The following is an 18058-nucleotide window of genomic DNA, read 5'->3' as shown; positions in this document are numbered from 1 at the left end:
TTCTATCCCTACACTCTGAAGAGTTTTATTCAGGAAAGGATGCTGTATTTTGTCAAATGCTTTTTTCTGCATCGATTGAAAGGATCATATGGTTCTTGTCTCTTCTGTTATTAATGTGTTCTATCACATTGGTTGATTTGCGAATGTTGAACCACCCTTGCATCCCAGGGATGAATTCCACCTGGTCATGACGGATAATCCTTTTAATGTACTATTTGGTCCTATTTACTAGGATCTTGTTGAGAATTTTGGCAGAATCACAACTCCCAGCTTCATGCCTCGAGACCAACCACCAGAGTTACTCTGTTTGTGGAGATCCAGATATATTTTCTTACATCTCAGGCTGATTTTGTGATTGTTCAGAATGGTCTGGTAGATATCCAGCTCAATTCAGGGGACCATTTGAAATAGGGTCCCCTACTTCTCTGCTACCTTTTTTCCTCCTTTTTTTTTTCTTCTTTTTTTTTTTTTTTTTTTTAGCAAGGCATCTCATTTCATGGGATGGTTGATGAAATTTTTCAACCGGAAGTAACTATTTTTCTACTTTAACCTTCTAGAATAGTACAGCATCATTGTAGAAAACTTAAATGGATTCCCAGTATCAACAGCACCTATTGATATAGAGGCATTCTTATAGGAAATATAGCTGTTTTTTATTTACAGGGAGAGACAGACAGACAGAGACAGAGAGACAGTGAGAGGAAAAAAAGAAACATTCCCATTGTCACCTGAAATTCATTGTTTTCACCAGGAATGCGTGTAGTATGTGGGAATATCTGACATACTCCATTCATTTAGTTCATCATGCATTATTGTATTATATTCTTAGTGTCATTCTTTATAAGTGAATCTTAAATGAATTCCACCTTGGTATTGATTGATGGGGAAAATATTCATAATTGTGGTATCAGACTGTGAAATCTGGCATTTTAAGTAGCTTCCTTTACTCTGAATGTGAAATATGTGGCAGAGGAAACTGCACGTCTTGATGACATATCTCCTGTAGGGTTGAGGTAAAAAAGGGCTCTGCAGGAGTTGGTTAGATGAGCCCAAATAAGCAGCCTTTGAAGCCTCTTCTTTAAGTAGTCCCTCATGTTAATTCAGATATCATTTTCAAACCTAAAAAAAAACATTTAGTATATAGCCTGACCTTTCAAATAATCTTCAGCAAGAAACCCTGGAGTAAACAGCTTGAAAAATAAGAGGAAGAAGGTAAATTGGAAAAAAAAAGTAAGATACACACATATACAAAAAAGGTATGCACAAAAATTCTTCTGTTGACTGGTTTTGGAAAATGTACTTGTGACTAATCACATCAAATTCTATATGCCTGAAAATGAAAATAGCATCTTTTTCAAAACTATCTACCATTTCTTTACCTTTATATAAATGATACAACCAAGCTAAAAACACCAGAGTCACCTTGAAAGTTCTCATTTTTTTCATCTTTTCAATCTAATCTTTCAAGAAATGTTGATTCTCCTGCTAAGATATATTTGTCCCATCGCTGTATTTTCCTGGTCATAATTCTGGACTTACTACTCATTATTTTTAACCTGGATTTCTACAATTGTTTCTTTTTCCAAATTCAAACTCCAGAAGCTGCTGCCTGCCTTCCAATTTCCTCCAAATATTCACTGCCAGAGCAATCTTGCTAGAAAACACAATCATGAATTATGTTGCTCTCATGCTTAAGAATCTATAATGACTTCCTAGTGTGTACAATATCAAGCTCTACTTCCAATCTTCATATTATAACACATTTTATCTACCCGGATACCCCTTTCCTCTATAGCATAAGCCATTCACTCAAGCCAGGGCAACATTAATTCTCATTACCCCAAATAGTAACTTTTTAATGGTTGTTGCAAACTTATGCCAATCATGAAACTAAGTTATTTTCATGAATTTTCTCTAATGTTCACAAAGTCCATTTAAGTAGAAATTGCCAACTTTGTGTTAATAGCTGAAGAACCTAAATATCAGAGAATTAATTCGCTCAAGGTTAACTTGATAGTAGCAGAGTGGAGGTTAAAATCCACTTTTGGGTGGAGAGGAGTTAAGATGGAAGAGTAATAACGGGACCCTATGCTTGCCACATCCCACAAACATAGCTAGATAAATATCAAGTCATTTTTCACACCCAATAAATCAATCTGAGGACTGAGAGAACAAATTGCACATCTAGAGGGACAAAAGAAGCTACATTGGGGAGGGTAGGAGATGTGGAGACATGATTTGGGTGAGAAAAGAATCACAGGCGTTGTGGAGGGGAGGAAGACAGAGAAGAGAGAGAGGGAGCAAGAGCAAGAGAGTAGTGTACAATGGATTGCACAAGAAAAACAATTCCCCCAAACCATTGACTTGGGGGAAAAAAAGGAGGCTGATTATCACAAGTTTACAAGCAGCAGAGCTCAAAGTCTGAAGTTTTAGGAATCCAGATCATCACCAGGGTGGAGCCTGATGGGTATAGCAGTGCTCCTGTGGAGAAATAGGGTAGAGGCCCAGAAACAGACAGTGTTGTCTGAGGATCCCCTAGGTCACACTAGGAGAGACAGTTCCCCTTCTTGGAGGGCATTTGGGAAAGGTGGCACTGCTTCTCATGGGACAAAAGAGCTGGCAGGCTCCCATGCACTGCCATGTTCATTAACATAGGATAAGAGACATCTGCTGAGAGCAGCTAAGCTGGGTTCTGGATTTTTGCTGCACTTTATCATAAACTCCAAGCCCCTGTGTGTTTGTGTAACTGTCTTCTAGGATAAACTGATACCAAACATAGCATGATGTGACTGTCCCCCAGAGGATCAGTGTGGATCTGTGCCATGCTTGGTCCCTAAAATTTGGAGTTTTGAAACCCAGCTGGTGTGCCTGAGAGAAAACACAGGAGCACTGTGCTACCAGGTGAGCAAATGGCTAAGACACAGACAAGGTTAAGGCTGAGATCTGAGGGATGCCTGGGACACACAAGAGGAGAATGTTTGCTCTTCTGTAAGGGCTTCCTGAATAGCAGTGGGCACGAACTCCCCTCTCTGGAAACAAGAGAGTGAGCTGATGACATTTTCCCATACCCAACAGCATGAACAGACTTCAGAGAGCAGCACAGCACCCACAGTGGAGGCTTGAGATGCTTAGACGAAGCCCCACCCCCTGAGCTCTGCAGGTGTTTTTTACTAGGGCAAATGTGGGTGAAATAAAGAACAGAAGTGAGCCCCTTCCCCAGAAAACCAGCACAAACCCACTGCATGCACTAAGCCTACTGAGCATACAGTGCTGCAAAGCTTCAGCTCTAGTGCAAATAAGATCTAGCCTCTTTTTTTTGGCTTAAAAATAAATTCTTTATTGATTTTGCTATAATAATTTACAGCTCCAAGATAATCAAATTGGTGGATAACCGTTGTGATAGTCATAGATATATGCAACAAGAAACAAGCACAGAAATATATTTGCATCAGTAATATCAGTATCAGCGGTCCTAAAACAGATATGCCTTTTTTTGGCAAATATCTGCAGAGATAATATTCTTTAAAAAATTTTTTTTTAATTATATTATGTTAGTCACCATACAGTACATCCCTGGTTTTTGATGTAAAGTTTGATGATTCATTAGTTGTGTAAGATCTAGCCTCTTTTAACAAGCCCACAAAAACACACCTACTTAAAATTTGCAAAACACTGGCAAGGATCAAACACTCCCCACTACAGACAAGGAAAAACTCTACAAAGGGGTGGCCTGAGGGAAAGAGCAGCCAAACCACAACAGCAGAGTACACACAGCATACACCAGAAACACTTCCTGAAGTACCAGGTCTGGGACAGGATACAATGTATTCTTAATATAGCCATTACTCTTAGGAACAGGAAACATGACACGCTTTCCTAACACAGAGAAGAAGACAGAGACCTAGACAAAATGCCAATACAAAGAAATTCATCCCCCCCAAAAAAATAAGGAAAGGTCACAGCCAGGGATATAACCAAAACAGATATAAGTAATATACCTGAACCAGAATTTAAAACAATCAAAAAGATACTAGCTGGGCTTGAGGAAAGCATAGAGGACAGCAGGCAGTCCTTTACAGTAGAGATAAAAGACCTAAATACTAGTCAGGCTGAAATAAAAAATGCTATAACCAAGATGCAAAACTAACTGGATGTAAGGCTCACAAGGATGGAAGAAGCAGAAAAACAAATAAGTGAAATGGAAGATAAAACTATGGAAAATAATGAAGCTGAAAAGAAGAGGGAAAGAAAAGTATTAGATCATGAATTTACACTTAAAGGTACTCAGCACCTCCATAAAGAAAAATAACGTTGGTATCATAGGAGTCCCAGAAGAAGAGAGCGAAAAGAAGAGAGGGGGCAGAAGGTTTATTTGAGCAAATTGTAGCTGAAAACTTCCCTAATCTGGAGAAGTTAAAAGACATGTAAATCCAAGAGGCACAGAAAACTCCCATCAAATGCAACAAAGGCAGGCCAACACCAAGACATATTGTAGTAAAATTTGCAAAATACAGAGATTGAGAAAAAGTCCTCAAAGCAGCAAGGGAAAATAAATTCCTAAACTACAAGGAAACAAATCAGGTTAGCAGCAGATCTACCCACAGAAATGTGCAGACCAGAAGAGAGTTCCATGATATAGTCAGTGTGTTAAATGGGAAAATTATGCACCCAAGAATATTCCATTCAGCAAAGCTACCATTCAGAAAGAGAGACAGATCAAGAGTTCCTGAGACAAATAAAATAAGGAGTTTGTTACCACTAAACCAGCCCTGCAAGAAATATAAAAGGGGACTCTTTGAATGGGAAGGAAGGACCAAAAGTGACAAAGACAAGTAAGGAATAGAGAAAATCTCCAGAAACAATGACATTATGGTAACACAATGGCGTGAATTCATATTTATCAAAAATTACTCAGAATGCAAATGGACTAAATGTTCCAATCAAAAGAGATAAGGTATCAGACGGGGAAAAAGACCCATCAATATGCTGTCTACAGAGACTCATTTTAGACCTAAGAACACCTACAGACTGAAAGTGAGGAGGTGGAGAACCATTTATCATGCTAATGGACATCAAAAAAATGTGGAGCATCCATACATATATGAGACAAACAAGATTTTATCTTATTTTTTTAAATAAGTGCTTTATTTTTATTTTTTTAAGATTTTATTTATTTATTTGACAGAGAGAGACAGCCAGCGAGAGAGGGAACATAAGCAGGGGGAGTGGGAGAGGAAGAAGCAGGCTCCCAGAGGAGAAGCCTGATGTGGGGCTTGATCCCAGAACACCGGGATCATGCCCTGAGCCAAAGGCAGACGCTTAACGACTGCGCCACCCAGGCGCCCCGACAAACAAGATTTTAAACTAAAGACTGTAACAAGAGATAAAGTAGGACACTATATCATAATATAGGGGTCTATCCAAGAAGATCTAACAGTTGTCAGTATTTATGTACCCAACTTTGGAGCACACAATATTACAAAGCAATTAATAACAAACATAAAGGAACTCATTGATAATAATACATTAACAGTAGGGAACTTTAATACCCCTCTAACATCAATGGACAGATCTTCTCAGCAGAAAATCAACAAGGAAACAATGGTTATGAATGACACACTGGACTAGATGGACTTCACAGATATATTCAGAACATTTCATTCTAAAGCAACAGAATACACATTCTTCTTGAGGGCACATGGGACGTTCTCCAGAACAGATCACATACTGGATTACAAACCAGACCTCAACAATTACAAAAAGATTAAGATGATACTATGTATATTTTCTGACCACAATACTATGAAACTTGAAGTAAACCACAGTGAAAAATTGGAAAGACCACAAATAAACGGAAATTAAAGAACATCGTAATAAAGAATTAATAAGTTAACCACAATATTAAAGATGAAATAAAAAATACATGGAAGCAAACGGAAATGAAACATGACAGTCCAAACCATTTGGATGCAGCGAAAGTGGTCATAAGAGGTGCAGTCTCTTTTCAAAGTGAAGATATTCGAGGCTCAGTGGAGTTCAGTAATTTGTTCAAAGATATTCTACTGATGTCAGTGTCGTGATTTTATTTTTGCTAAGCACATACATTTTGGCCACACGATGCTGTCTCCTTACTGCCCCATGGTACATAAGTCTTGAAATTTTGGTTTGAATTATACTGTGTAGGAAGTTAAATGTCAATCTTTAAGAAGTCAAAGACATAGTAGAAGTTTAAAGGAAGTGATCTGAGAATACAGCAGATTGGCATTTCAAACTAGTCAAGGAAAAGTGATGTAAAAGCAAATGCATAATAGAGTTAGTAGAGATGCAAAAAAGTGAATGCTATCATAGATGACAATCTTCTAAAAAAAGAAACCAAGAAAAGTAACAGCCCAAGGAAAATTTTCAAATTATGCCCTCCAGCAAAATGTACATAAAACTTTCTTTGGGAGTATTATTGACTCATTTTCTGAATAAAAAAATAACATAGCTAAAATTTGACAATAACTATTTTGGTAGTTATTCATATGTACTTTAATTACTTGAGTAGTAAATTCCACTGTAGAAAAATTCAAATATATAGAAATCAAAATGAAAAACAATTGCAGTAGTTCAAATTTCTGTTATTCAAGAATTATCACAATTGTTAAAAGTTTTCTATATGTTGTTTCAGGATTGAGATAAAAATGTATTTATGAAGTATGTTTTCTACACACACAAGAAATATGGAATTATAGTATAATGCTATTTGATCATTTAAAAAATTTTTATAATGGAAATTTTGAATGCTTGTAAAAGAAAAACTTACGGTGATAGGAACCCTCCATTCCCTGTACCTATTGCCCTACTTCAGCAATTATCAATATATGACCAGTATCCTTGCATTTATACATCCATTTTCTATATCCATTATGATTATTTTATAACAAATCTCAGATATTATAAAATATTACCCCCAAAATTTACAGAATATATCTATAATAGATAGGAGCACATTTTTAAACAAAGCCTTAATGAAATCATCACATTGAACACAATTAATGATAGTTCCTTAATATATTTAACTGATCAGGAGCTATTTGTCTTCCTCTAGCAGTATAAAAATATTTTAAGAATTTATTTGTTTATACAAAGAACAGATTGGTGGTTGCCAGAACAGAAAAAGGTTAGGCGAGCAAAATGTGTGAAGAGGATCAAAAAGTATAAACTTCCAGTTTTAAAATAAATCATGGGGATGTAAAGTACAGCATGGAAAACATAGTTGATAATTTTGTATTAACTTTGAATGGTGACAGAAGGTAAACAGACTTATTGTGAACATTTTACAATATACACAAATGTTGAATGACTGTGTTGTACACCTAAAACTATTATAATATTGTATAGTAAACACACCTCAATAAAATAAATAATTTGTTTAGATCAAGATTTAAAGTCCAAGCAGTGCATTGAATTAATATCTTTGTTTGTAGTTGTTGTTATTTATTTTTTAGTTGAAGTATAGTTGACATATAATGTTACATTTGTTTTGGGTGTACAACATAGTGATTCAAGGACTTTATAGGTTATGCTATGCTCAGCACAATTGTAGCTACCATCTGTCACCATATAACACTATTACAATACTATTGACTATATTCCCTATGATGTACCTTTCATCCCTATTACTTAATCATTCTGAAACTGGAAACTGGTACCTCCCACTCTTCATCAGTTTGTCTATCCGCCACCCCCTCCCTTCTAGAAACCACCAGTCTGTTCTCTGTATTTATGGGCCTGTTTCTGCTTTTTTTTCTTTTTTGTCATTTGTTCATTTGTTCATTTGTTTTTTTAGATTCAACATATAAGTGAGATCTAATTATATTAGTAACAAATGAAGACCCTTATTTATATTCATTATTTAATAGGTATTGCTAAATTGACTAGTTTTCACACCTTAACTATTTAGTTACCTTGTCAAATTATTGCTACTGAAGTTACATGTTTTCTTCATATTTTTCTGGCCACATAGGCTTTCTACTTTGAAAAATCTTTATGCCATGTGTCATGTGTTCATTTTGTTATTTCTGTTTAGATTTCTTTAGGCATTATATTATCTTATTTAATTTTTTTTTCTGTTGCTTGTTCCACCTTATTTGTTTTTTAAATATTTTATTTATTTATTTATTTATTTATTTGACACAGAGAGAGAGAGTACAAGCTGGGAGAGCAGCAGGCAGAGAGAGAAGCAGGCTCCCCGCTGAGCAGGGAGCCTGATGTGGGGCTTGATCCCAGCACTCCGGGATCATGACCTAAGCCAAAGGCAGATGCTTTTTTTTTAATATGTTTTTATTATATTATGTTAGTCACCATACTAAGCCGAAGGCAGATGCTTAACTGACTTAGCCACCCAGGCGCCCCTGTTCCACCTTATTTTGAATTCTGTAACTTTCCAAGATATTTATAATCTAGTGAGAGAATCCCTGTTCAATACTCCTGGTTTTATCCATTTTCCTGATTATTCTCATATTTGTTCTTAGAAATGTTAAGAATCATTTTGATCATTTTGTTAATGTAAAAAAATACATTGCCCCAAATTAAAGTATTATTTAAATGAGCACTGACCTAATTGCAATGTTGCATCTTCTCATTCAGTTGTCTTCTTTCTGAAAATACAGAAGCTGGAGGTTAATGTCAGTAGTTGGTAAAAGAACAAATGAAATGAGGCTTGGCTAGATTTTTTATAAGTTGGGATGGGTATTTTTAAATAGATAGAAGATAATGGACTATGGATGGAAGTATAGCTGCATAATAATGTAGGAGAAAAAATAAAATTAAAACCCATTAAAGGTGGAAGCACCCAGGTGTTTATGGACTACACAGAATTTAAAACAACACATGTCAAATGAAACCATAATGCAGAGGAAATGCTATTCATCTATCACTAGCAGAATATTGAGTTATGTGGTATGTTTCTTTAACGTGGTTGAAATCTGTTGGTGAATAAATTGGCTCCCCATGTTTTTTATTTAGAAATGTGTACTCACTTTTTAGAAATATTTTTCCCAGAGTTAATGATGCACTTTTTCAGAACTAGTTACTTTTCAAATAAGAACATTGTTAATTTATTTGGGCAGCCACAAGGGAAACAAAAATGAGTGATCCCTTATTGATGTGAAGAATCATGGTGTAAAGTACTTAAAATACATATTGTTCAACATCACATTAGGAGAAAAATTTTTGTTTTGGTATCAAGAAACATTACCATGTGGGAGGCCTGGGTGGCTCAGTCAGTTAAGCATCTGCCTTCGGCTCAGGTCATGATCCCAGAGTTCTGGGATTGAGTCCAGCATGGGGCTTCTTGCTCAGTGGGAGCTTATTTCTCCCTCTGCCTGCTACTCCCCCTGCTTGTGCTCACTCTCTCTCCCTCTGAGAAATAAATAAATAAATAAGAAATAAATAAGAAATAAATCTTTTTAAAAAGTTTATTAAAAAAAAGAAACACTACCATGTAAGTCTAAAATGTAGAACACATGCTTGAGGAAGGAATATGCCTGTTTGTGAATTTTTCAAGTTGTCATTTAAATTTCAGTTAGTAAACATAGAGTGTTTTATTAGTCTCAGGTATACAATATAGTGATTGAACACTTCCATAGAACACTTCCATGTCACAACGAGTGCACTCTTAATCCCCATCACCTATTTAACCCATCCCCCACCCACCTCCCCCCTAGTAACCATCAGTTTGTTGTCTATTAAGAGTCTGTTTGTTGGTTTGTCTCTCTCTCTTTTTTTTTCCCTTTGCTTGTGTTTCATTTCTTAAATTCCACATATGAATGAAATCATATGGTATTTGTCTTTCTTTGACTTAATTCACATAGGATAGTACTCTCTAGTTCCATCCACATCACTGCAAATGGTAAGATTTAATTCTTTTTTATGATTGACTAATATCCCTTTTTGTATATATATATACATATATATATAATGATATAATATGAATATGATATATACACATATCATCTTTATGCATTCATCAGTCAATGGACACTTGGGCTGTTTCCATAATTTGGCTATTGTAGATAATGCTGTTATAGACATCAGGTTACAGGTATCCCTTTGAATTAGTATTTTAGTAATCTTTGGTTAAATACCTAGTACTACAATTGCTGGATCTTAGGGTAGTTATATTTGTAACTTTTTGAGGAACCTCTGTACTATTTTCCAGAGTGGCTGAACCAGTTTGCATTCCTACCAACAGTGTAAGAGTGTTTTCCTTTCTCCACATCCTTGACAACACCTGTTGTTTCTGGTGTTACTGATTTTAGCCATTCTAACAGGTTGGAGGTGATATCTTATTATGGTTTTGATTTGTATTTCCTTGATGATCAGTGATGTAGAGAATTTTTTCATGTGTCTGTTGGTCATCAGTGTGTCTTCTTTGGAGAAATGTTTGTTAATGTCTTCTGCCAATTTTTAATTGGATGATTCATTTTGAGGTTGGTGAGTTTTATAAGTTCTTTATATATTTTGGATACTAACCCTTTATCAGACATGTTATTTGCAAGTATCTTCTCCCATTCTGAAGGCTGCCTATTAGTTTTATTGATTGTTTCCTTTGCTGTGCAGACACTTTTTTTTATCTTGATGAAGGCCCAATAGTACATTTTTGTTTTTGTTTCCCTTGCCACCAGAGATATGTCTAATAAGAAGTTGCTACAGCCTGTGTCAAAGAGGTTGCTGCCTGTGTTCCCCTATGGGATTTTGATGGTTTCCTATCTCGCATTTAGGTCTTTCATCCATTTTGAATTTATTTTTGTTTATGGTGTAAGAAAGTGGTCCCGTTTCATTCTTTTGCAAGTTGTTGTTCAGTTTTCCTATCACCATTTGTTGAAGAAACAGTCTTTTCTCCATTCAAAAGTCTTTCCTGCTTTGTTGAAGATTAATTCACCATATAGTTGTGGGTTCATTTATGTGTTTTCTAATCTGTTCTATTGATCTATGTGCTGTTTTTGTACTGGTACCATACTGTTTTGATCACTACAGTTTTATAATATAACTAAAAGTCTGGAATTGTGATACCTTGAGATTTGCTTTTCTTTTTCAAGGTTGCTTTCGCTATTGTAGGTCTTTTGTCGCTCCCTACAAATGTTAGGATTGTTTGTTCTAGTTCCGTGAAAAATGCTGTTGGTATTTTGATAGGGAATGCACAAAATATGTAGATTGCTTTGGGTATTATGGACATTTTAACAATATTTGTTCTTCTAATCCATAAGTATGGAATGTCATCCTATTTATTTGTGTTGTCTTCAATTTCTTTCATCAGTTGTTGTTTTTTTTTTAAGGGTTTTCAGAGTACAGGTCTTTCACCTCTTTGATTAGGTTTATTCCCAGCTATCTCATTGTATTTGGTGCAATTGTAAATAAGATTGTTTTATTAATTTCTCTTTCTGCTGCCTCATTATTGGTGTATAGAACTACAACAGTTTTCTCTATGTTAATTTTATACACTGCAACTTTACTGAATTCATTTATCAGTTTTTTATGGAGTCTTTATGGTTTTCTATATACAGTACCATGTCATTGGCAAATAGTGAAAGTTTACTTCTTCCTTGCCAATTTGGATGCCTTTTATTTCTTTTTGTTGTCTGGTTGCTGTCACTAGGACTTCCTGTACTATGTTAAACGACAGTGATGAGAGTAGACATCCCTGTCTTGTTCCTGATCCTACAGGGAGAGTTCTCTGTTTTTCCCCATTAAAGATGACATTAGCTCTGGTTTTTTTGTATATGGCCTTTATTATGTTGAGGTATGTTCCCTCTATCCCTGATTTGTTGATGGTTTTATCATGAATGGATCTTGTACTTGGTCAAATGCTTTTTCTGCATGTATTGAAATGATCTTATGGCTCTTATTCTTTCTTTTATTAATATGATGTATCACACTGATTGATTTGTGAATATTGAACCACCCTTACAATCCAGGAATAAATTCCACTGGATCCTGGTGAGTGATTCCTTTAATGTATTATTGAATTTGGTTTGCTGGTATTTTTTTGTTTATAATTTTGGCATCCATTTTCATCAGGGATATTGTCTGCAGTTCTCTTTTTTTGTGGAATCTTTATCTGGTTTTGTCATGAAGGTAATGGTGACCTCATAAAATGAATTTGGAAGCTGTCCTTCCTCTTCTATTTTTCAGATTAGTTTGAGATGAATAGGTTTTAACTCCTTTTTAAAAAAATTTTTAAAGATTTTATTTATTTATTTGAAAGAGAGAGAGAGAGAGAACTGGAAGCAGAGAGCAAGCATGACTGGGGGACAGAGGGAGGAGGAGAAGCAGGCTCCCTGCTGAGCAGGGAGCACAATATGGGGCTTGATCCCAGGAGTTTGGGATCATGACCTCAGCTGAAGGCAGGTGCTTAACAGACTGAGCCACCCAGGTGCCCCAGTTTTAATTCTTCAGTAAAAATTTGGTAGAATTTGTCTGTGAAGTCATATTGCTCTGGATTTTTGTTTCTTAGGAGTTTTTTGATTACTGATTCAAATTTTGCTGGTTATTCAGTTTTTCTATTTCTTCCTGTTTCAGTTTTGGTAGTTTATATATTTCTAGGAATTTATCCATTTCTTCCAGATTGCCCAATTTGTTGGTATATAATTGTTCATAATATTCTTTTATAATTGGTTGTATTTCTGTGGTATTAGGTGTGATCTCTCCTCTTTCATTTGTGATTTTATTTGTTTGGGTCCTTTCTTTTTTCTTTTTGATACTTCTGGCTAGGGGTTTATCAACTTTATTTTTTCAAAGACCCAGCTCCTGGTTTCATTGATCTGTTCCATTGTATTTTTAGTTTCTATAGAATTTATTTCTGCTCTAATATTTATTTCCTTCCTTCTGCTGGCTTTAGGCTTCGTTTGTTGTTCTTTTTCTAGCTCCTTTAGGTGTTAGGTGAGGTTGTTTATTTGAGATTTTTCTTGCTTCTTACAGTAGGCCTGTATTGCTATATACTTCCCTCTTAGGACTGGTTTATTGCATCCCAAAATCATTGGGATCCCAAAACCATTCTGTTTTCTGTTTTCTTTATTTTTTTGAAAGATTTTATTCATTTATTTGTCAGAGAGAGAGCGCGTGCACAAGCAGGGGAAGCAGCAGGCTGAGGGAGAAGCAGGCTACCCACTGAGCAAGGAACCAGATGCAGGACTTGATCCCAGGACCCTGGGATCATGACCCAAGCTGAAGGCAGATGCTTAACCCACTGAGCCACCCAGGCATCCCTGGACCATTCTGTTTACATTTCTATTTGTTTCCATGTATTTTCTTGTGTTTCTTCTTTGATTTCCTGCTTGATCCATTCATTGTGTAGTAACATGTCATTTAATCTCCTTGTACTTGTGTTCATTCCACATTTTTTCTTGTGGTTGACTTCAAGTTTCATAGCATTGTGGTTAGAAAATATATGCATGGTATGATCTCAATCTTTTTGTATTTGTTGAAGTTTGATTTGTGAAAGGCACTGTTTCCTTGTTGATTTTCTGCTTGGATGATCTCTCCAGAGATGTAAGTGGTGTGTTGTTTTAAGCTCTACTTTGTCTGATATAAGTATTGTTACTCTGGCTTTCTTCTGATATTCACTTGCACTATCAATGGTGCTCCATATCCTCACTTTCAATCCGTAGTTTTCTTTAAGTCTAAATGAGTCTATTATAGGCAGCATTGATGGGTCTTGGGGTTTTTGTTGTTGTTGCTGTTGCTGTTGTTGTTGTTGCTGCTGCTGCCGTTGTTGTTGTTGTTGTTGTTGTTGTTGCTGTTGTTGTTTTATCCATTCTGATACCCTACGTCTTTTGATTGGAACATTTAGGTTATTTACATTCAGAGTAATTATTGATAAATATGTATTTACTGCCATTTTATTACTTGTTTTGTCATTGTTTCTGGAGATTTTCTCTGATCCTTTCTTGTCTTTGTCACTTTGGGTCTCTCCTTTCCACTCAAAGAGACCCCTCTAATATTTCTTGCAGGGATGGTTTAGTGGTCACATAATCTTTTAGTTTTTGTTTGGAAAACTCTTTATCTTTCCTTCTATTCTGCATGATAGCCTTGTTGGATAGAGTATTCTTGGCTGCAGATTTTTCCCATTTAACAACTTGAATATATCATGTCATTCCCTTCTGGCTTACCAAGTTTCTCTTGAGAAACCTGCAGCTAGCCTTACGGATCTTTCTTTGTAATTTAAGGACTTCTTTTGTCTTGCTGCTTTTAAGATTTTTTACAATAATTATACTTTGCAGATGTAATTAGAATATGTCTTGGTGTTGGCCTGATTTTGTTGATTTTGATGTGAGTTCTCTGCACCTCCAAGATCCAGATATCTGTTTCCTTCTCCAGATTAGTGAAGTTTTCTATTATTTTTTGAAATAAATGTTTTCCCTTTTTTTCTCTTCTTTTTCTGGGAGTCCCATAATATGAATGTTATTGTGATCGATGGAGTCACTGGGTTCCCTTAGTCTATTCTTGTGTTGCATAATTCTTCTTTCTCTCTCTCTTTTTTTTTCAGCCTCATTATTTTCCATTATTTTGTCTTCTAGGTCCCTAATCCCTTCCTCTGTTTCTTCCATCTTGCTGGTTTTGTTTTGTTTTTTTGGTTTTCGGTTTTGTGTTTGTTTTTTCGCATCAAGCCTGTTTCCAATCTCATTTATTGAATTCTTAATCTCTGATTGATTCTTTTTTAACCCATTTATCTCTGTGGTAAGTGTCTCACTAATGTATTCTATTCTTTTCTCAAGCCTTGTGAATATGCTTATGATTGTTGCTTTGAATTCCCCATCAGGCATTTTACTTATATCTGTTTCACTTAGATCTCTGGCCATGACCTTATCTTGTTCTCTCATTTGGGATAAATTCCTCTGTCTTTTCATTTTGTCTAAATTTCCACCTTCTTCTCAGTGTTAGGAAAGCCACTTATGTCTCTTGCTCTTGAAAGTTATGAGTTTATGAAGAAGAGGTCTTGTAGCACCCACAGCCTGGCACTTCAGGGAGTGTCTCTGGTGTGTGGTGAGTGCACTCTGCTGTTGTGTTTGGGCTGCTCTGTCTTTCAAGCCAGTCATCGGCAGAGGCTCTCTTTGCCTGCTGTGGGTAGTATTTGGTCGTTGGCCTGAATGTGGGGAGTTTTAATGAGGTACGGTCTGTTTTGCTTGTGAAATGAAGCTTGTCATCATCTCCAATGTAACTGAGGCCCTGCAAAACTCTTTGATCTGGAGACGTGGTGTGGGCACAGGTTTGTGCTGGTCTTCTGGGGGTAGGAGCCTGCTGCACTAGGACTGAGGCAAGCTTGACTGAGAAGGGCAGTCCTGCCATTGCACAGCAGTGTAGGGCTTGGGATAAGCAAGTTAGGCAGCTTCCCACAGGTGACTCTAGGTTTATGCTAAGAGGTGGGTTTGAAATGACACCAGCCAGCTGCTTTTTTACCAAAGAGGTATCTCTGTGAATGCTGTTTCTCAGGGACACACTCTGAGAAGAGCAAATAATCTCACAGTGCATCCCAGATGTTCTTCAAATAGCCGTTTCTATGCCATCTGCCCCCAGGTTGTTTGCTTGTCTTCTCCACAGGAGCAGGGCAGTGCCCTCCAGGCTCTATCCCACCCAAGCCCACTGACATTTAAAACTCCAATCTTTAAGCCCCACTGGTTGTGAGAACTCACAAAATTAAGGCCCTCTTCTTTTCCAAGCCGATGTTTTTGGGGACACATTCTCCTTATGTGTTTCTTTGTGTGCTCCTCTTTCCCACCCTTCTCTGTGACCATGGCTCCCTCCCTTTGTAGCAACCCCAGTCCATTGCTCCCCTAAGTCACGTCTCCCAACTTCCTACCTTCTTCAGTGTGAGTTCTTCTCTCCCTTTAGTTGTGGAGTTTGTTCTGTCAGTCTTCACATTAATTTTTGGAGTATTTAGGATATTTGATTGGTATCTAGTTGTGTTTGTGTGACTAGATGAGCCTAGGGTCCTCCTACTCTACTGCCATCATCCTTCTAATCCTAAATTACATTAATTTTCACAGCCATCTGTCTGATTTGGAATTCTTACACTCTAAGCTTCTAAGAACATACAATACAAATGCAAAATTCTACATTCTTGCCCTCTCAGATGTATGTAAATGCACATTTTGTAATAAGATATATATCTATATCTACCTATCACCTATTGGGAGTAACAGTGATGCAGCTGCTTACACTCACTACTTCTGTATTAAGTCCAAATATCAGATAGAAGCTTCTAATTTGCAGATATAAACTTTGATTTCCCAGTGCATCTATTTTTTTAGACTATTTCTGATTCAACCATTTGGTTAAGTGTCAATTTGAGGCAGAGTCTTCTTAACATATTTAAAATAATATTTGAAGGATATGACAAGGGAAAGGAAAATTTTATGTGGCTGAACATATCACAGAAAAACAAAAAGGTGCTGATATTTTCATTATTGAAAACATCTGAGAACTACTATAGAGGAAAAAGAAATATAGAAGAATCTAAAGATATCACTAAGAAGTAAAATTTTAAGAAGAAATTTTGGAAATAACATTATTTCTTTTTTTTTTCTTTTAAAGATTTTATTTATTTGTTCGACAGAGATAGAGACAGCCAGCAAGAGAGGGAACACAAGCAGGGGGAGTGGGAGAGGAAAAAGCAGGCTCATAGCGGAGGAGCCTGATGTGGGGCTCGATCCCATAACGCTGGGATCACGCCCTGAGCCAAAGGCATACGCTTAACCGCTGTGCCACCCAGGCGCCCTGGAAATAACATTATTTCTAAATTTAAACTATCTAATGCATTGTTTGCTGTTTCTATTACTTATTGAAAATATTTGATTTATATGTGACAAAATTAATCTACTAATACAGAGGAGCAAAAAATCTGTTAACCCTATTCATAAAATCTGAAAATCTTAATTCAAATAATTGTATGTGTCATATTGGGATGTAGTTGATTCATAAAATTCTAGTTCAGTCTTATCTCCTGTGTCAAATTTGCACACAAGCCAGTGATTTTTCTACAAGTGGTTGACCTAGTCCGTCTGTTCTGATAATTTTTTGCTTTGGTAACTTAGACTAGAAATGTATGAGGTGCTTGAAATGTTCATTGACTTAGACATGAAGTGGGATCTCACAATCTTCTCTGAAGGGCATGGAATAAAATAAATCATTATTTCCTAGCACCAAAGGCAATGTGTAGTTCCTACCAAAATCCAACATGAAAATAGGCTTTCATAAACTGGTCATAAAAATGTGAAATTTTTGCAAGATTTAACAAAAAGAAAATTCAGGGTTTATATAAATTGTAAGAACCAGTGCTGCTTAGTTAATAGAACCATAACATAAAATGGCTATTGGGAGGAAAGAAGATAACACCCAGATTAGAGTGGAGTTTTTTTAAAAATTGAACACTTTTCATTATGAAATAAGGGCTTATTGAAAAATTAAGCTTTCGCAAAAAGAACAGGAAATGTATATTACTATAATTTCGAGATTATCAAAAAATAAGTGTAAAAATATTTTTAAAGTGTTGGCTATCAATAAACTGCCTTTTAACTGACAATCAGGGTTTCCTACCAACGACAAGGAAAGTAAACAGTTTCCATTGTTTGTTAAATTGTCCTCTTACAGAAAATAGAGGAAAATTAGTCCAAATAAATCCGGTAGTCAGTGGACCTGGAGTCAAGCCATATGAAAATATGTCACACATTTCTGTCAATCTCTTCACACTTAAAACTATTCTAATAGATATTTTAAGCACATCATACAGAACTCAAAAGGTATTAAAATATATTAGAAACAGTCATTCTTCCTTTTTCTATTCTGCAAACCTCTAGGTCTCCTCCCCAGCATTAATAACTGTTATGTGTTTCCTGTGTATCCTACCAGAGGCAATTTATGCTTATATATGTCTATATGTATAATAACTTTGCCTTTTTCACTCAACTATTTATATTAATATATACAAACACAGATAAATTTATAGCATTTATGTTATATATAAACATATATGTGTATATACACAAAGTTTTTTACATATGAACAAGTATGACTATAT

Source organism: Ursus arctos, chromosome X, assembly GCF_023065955.2.
Source record: "Ursus arctos isolate Adak ecotype North America chromosome X, UrsArc2.0, whole genome shotgun sequence".
NCBI classification, from domain to species: Eukaryota; Metazoa; Chordata; class Mammalia; order Carnivora; family Ursidae; genus Ursus; species Ursus arctos.
Note: the sequence above shows the minus strand (reverse complement) of the source record.